This window comes from Lampetra planeri, chromosome 64 (assembly GCF_965212315.1).
Source record: "Lampetra planeri chromosome 64, kcLamPlan1.2.h2, whole genome shotgun sequence".
Classification (NCBI taxonomy): Eukaryota; Metazoa; Chordata; class Hyperoartia; order Petromyzontiformes; family Petromyzontidae; genus Lampetra; species Lampetra planeri.
The window spans coordinates 169844-173985 of record NC_136170.1 but is presented as its reverse complement, the minus strand read 5'-3'; the positions used below and the strand labels follow the sequence as shown (position 1 = coordinate 173985).

The following is a 4142-nucleotide window of genomic DNA, read 5'->3' as shown; positions in this document are numbered from 1 at the left end:
GTAGGAGATAGAGGGGGAGGGGGCAGGTGAGAGAGTGTGTGAGGGTGGAAGATAGAGGGGGAGGGAGAGAGAGTGTCTGAGGGTGGGGAAGATAGAGGGGGAGGGAGAGGGTGAGAGAGTGTGAGAGGGTGGGAGATAGAGGGGGGAGGGTGAGAGAGTGTGTGAGGGTGGGAGATAGAGGGGGAGGGAGAGGGTGAGAGAGGGTGAGAGGGTGGGAGATAGAGGGGGAGGGAGAGGGTGAGAGAGTGTGTGAGGGTGGGAGATAGAGGGGGAGGGAGAGGGTGAGAGAGTGTGTGAGGATGGGAGATGGAGGGGGTGAGAGGGTGGGGGAGATGGAGGGGGAGGGAGAGGGTGAGAGAGTGTGTGAGGGTGGGAGATAGAGGGGGAGGGGAGAGGGTGAGAGAGTGTGTGAGGGTGGGAGATGGAGGGGGTGAGAGGGTGGGGAGATAGAGGGGGAGGGAGAGGGTGAGAGAGTGTGTGAGGGTGGGAGATAGAGGGGGAGGGAGAGGGTGAGAGAGTGTGTGAGGGTGGGGGATAGAGGGGGAGGGAGAGGGGTGAGAGAGTGTGTGAGGGTGGGGGATAGAGGGGGAGGGAGAGGGTGAGAGAGTGTGTGAGGGTGGGAGATGGAGGGGGGTGAGAGGGTGGGGGATAGAGGGGGAGGGTGAGAGAGTGTGTGAGGGTGGGGGATAGAGGGGGAGGGAGAGGGTGAGAGAGTGTGTGAGGGTGGGAGATAGAGGGGGAGGGAGAGGGTGAGAGAGTGTGAGAGGGTGGGAGATGGAGGGGGAGGGAGAGGGTGAGAGAGTGTGTGAGGGTGGGAGATAGAGGGGGAGGGGAGAGAGTGAGAGAGTGTGTGAGGGTGGGAGATAGAGGGGGAGGGAGAGGGTGAGAGAGTGTGAGAGGGTTGGGAGATGGAGGGGGAGGGAGAGGTGTGAGAGTGTGTGTGAGGGTGGGAGATAGAGGGGGAGGGAGAGAGTGAGAGAGTGTGTGAGGGTGGGAGATAGAGGGGGAGGGAGAGGGTGAGAGAGTGTGAGAGGGTGGGAGATGGAGGGGGAGGGAGAGGGTGAGAGAGTGTGTGAGGGTGGGGAGATAGAGGGGGAGGGAGAGAGTGAGAGGTGTGAGAGGGTGGGAGATGGAGGGGGAGGGAGAGGGTGAGAGAGTGTGAGAGGGTGGGAGATGGAGGGGGAGGGAGAGGGTGAGAGAGTGTGTGAGGGTGGGAGATAGAGGGGGAGGGAGAGGGTGAGAGAGTGTGAGAGGGTGGGAGATAGAGGGGGAGGGAGAGGGTGAGAGAGTGTGAGAGGGTGGGAGATGGAGGGGGAGGGAGAGGGTGAGAGAGTGTGTGAGGGTGGGAGATAGAGGGGGAGGGAGAGGGTGAGAGAGTGTGTGAGGGTGGGAGATGGAGGGGGAGGGTGAGAGAGTGTGTGAGGGTGGGGGAGATGGAGGGGGCCGCAGTGGAGGTGGACGCGCCGTGCGTTTCGTCCACCGCTGGCGGCGGCTGCAAGAAGCGCTTCGAGGTGAAGGAGTGGAATGCCGTGGCCCTGTGGCCGTGGGATATTGCCGTGGATAACTGTGCCATCTGCCGCAACCACATCAAGGACCTCTGCATTGAGTGCCAGGCGAACCAAGCGTCAGCCACCTCGGATGAATGTGCAGTGGCGTGGGGCGTCTGCAATCATCCATTCCACTGCATCTCACGCTGGCCGAAAACCCGGCAGGTCGGTCCCTTCGACAATGGTGAGTGGGAATTCAGAGAAGTATGGACATTAAACTTTATTCGCCCAAGGATGCCCTCCCTTCATGAAGCACTGTCCTTCGCCACCCTGCTCTTCAGTCTGTTGTATTGTTACTTGTTGGAAGTGTGTGTATGCCTGTGTTGCTGTTTGCTGACAGAAGTGGATTGACGTTTGGCATGGTTTCAATAAAGTTACGTGGATTCTGAAATAAAAATTAAACAAGAGAGGGAGAGAGAGAGGGAGAGAGAGAGGGAGAGAGACTTGGAGGCGGCAGGAGGAGAAGGAACCACAAACGAGTTGACAACCACTAGCAGCAGCAGCAGCCACGCTGGGTGCCGGCGCGACTCAACAGTTGCCCAAGCTCTGCGCCCCTCTCTCTATAGAAACAGCGCGTCCACTGCACAGACCACAGTAGCAGATGCGGATACCTATTGCACAAATGGGAAAAACACACGTCAAATACAACTCTCCAGAAGCGTCTGTGGTCGGCTGCGTAACTCTGTGTGGAAGCTGCCTGCTCTGTCGCTCTGCAAGAAGACTCGACCACAGTCTGGCTGGCCTGTCTACGATCCATCCAGGGTTTACCCGGACTGGATTGTGTGAGGAACTCACAAATCCTTGAACGATCTGGACACATTCCCATCAGTGATCTCCTCCGGCAGGCAAGGCTGCGTTGGCTGGCTCATGTAGCCCGCATACCCACCCACCGCATACCCAAGCAGCTTTTGTCTGGCCGCATAGAGATGGAGTGATGCTGCACGGGCTAGAGAAGAGATAGAGTGATGCGGTACGGGAGGATGTGGAGCTGAGTGGACTTGCCGAAGACTGCTACCAGCGGTGTCAAGATCGGCCTCTATGGAGGAGGCTCGTGAAGGACGCTACTGGGCAGTTGGTGGCAGTCGCCCTCCAACAACAACGGAGGGCAGAGAAGCGACGCTCACAACAACGAGCGGAGCGCCGGTTTTCAGTTTTTCAGTTTCATATATGAGGTCTAACCCTGTGAGCCATGCGGCTCTTGACTCGGGTGGAACCGTAAAATTCACCTGGGTCTGTCCCCGTGACCTCCCGTCAGCGAGCCTTCGACGCTTCACGTGGCATCAAAGTGCACCTAGCCTGGCACAGGCGTCGTGGTGACCTCACCGTCACTTAGTGGCGAATAGTGGGTGTGTGAGCTGTCACGGTTAGCGTGCTTCGCTACGTACCCGGCGATCCCAGTTCGATTCCCGCTCATGGCCACAAACACCCAGTGACGATCATCTGAACCGGTCCTGGGCTACCCCTAGGTCGACTCAGCCTACTCAAATGAGTGCACCTGGTGCGGTGTGGAAACATCGCCACTGGGTAGACGAAGGTGGCCGGGCGTGGTGCTGGACACCCATCGCGTCGTGTTCCCGCATCGTCATGGGTGCTGCTGCGACTTGCTAGCAGCACTTGCCCCGGCAGAATGTTGAGGCTACACGGGGGGCGGGGGGATCTTTGTCTCTGGCGTCTGTGTGGATCTGTAGGAACACGCTGGCGCTCTGCGTGGCTCTTCGATTCGCTTTGCGACTCCTCCTTCTTTGATCTGCGGTGTCCATCACCCGCTCCCCCACGCCGCCTCTCTTTTATAGAGGCCCTCTCTCTCTCTGCCCCTTCTCCCTATTTTATTTCTCTATTTCCTCTCTCTCTCTCTCTGCCCCCTCCCCCCTCTGTCTCTGTCTCACCATCTCTTCTATCTATCACCCCCTCTCACTCTCTACATCTATTTCCCGAGCCCGCGTTCTCTCTCCGCTTCCCACTCCCACCCTTCTCTCTCACCCTCTCACCCTCTCTGTCTCTCTCTCTGTGTCCATCTATTTCATATCTCCCTCCTTCTCGATTCTCTTCGTATCTCTTTTACTCTCGAGCCTTTCGCTTCGCTCCATCCCTATCCCTCCCTCTCCCTCCCTCTCCATCTCACTCCATCTCACTCCTCTCACTATTGCCCTCCATCTCTCTCCCTCCCTGTCTCTCTTCATCTCTCTCCTTCTCTGTCCCTCTATCCCTCCCTCTCTCCATCTCTCTCTCTCTCTCGTCTTCATTATCTCTGTGACCTATGCCTCCAAAACCGCCCGCACTCCCCCCCCCCACTCCGGAGCGACCCACACGGGGGGAGGGATGTTGGGGGGGGGAGCGGCAGGGCCAGGACCCCGCGGGTCCGTGCTTGGAGGATGGAGGAGGAGGATGGAGGGAGAGAGGGGAGGGGGAGGAGGAAGTGTGGGAGGAGGAGGAGGAGGATGGAGGATGTGGAGGAGGATTGAGGGAGAGGGGGGAGGAGGAAGTGTGGGAGGAGGAGGAGGATGGAGGATGTGGAGGAGGATTGAGGGAGAGGGGGGAGGGGGGAGGAGGAAGTGTGGGAGGAGGAGGAGGAGGATGGAGGATGTGGAGGAGGAT

At 59.0% G+C, this 4142-nt stretch overlaps 1 pseudogene across 1 annotated transcript; it reads left to right on the top strand.

The window, feature by feature from the left end:
- Positions 1-1433: 1433 nt before the first annotated feature.
- Positions 1434-1881, top strand: LOC144737046 (E3 ubiquitin-protein ligase RBX1 pseudogene; annotated as a pseudogene). The gene has a single exon (XR_013588860.1). The product of XR_013588860.1 is annotated as an E3 ubiquitin-protein ligase RBX1 pseudogene (transcript).
- The last annotated feature ends 2261 nt before the right edge of the window (positions 1882-4142 follow it).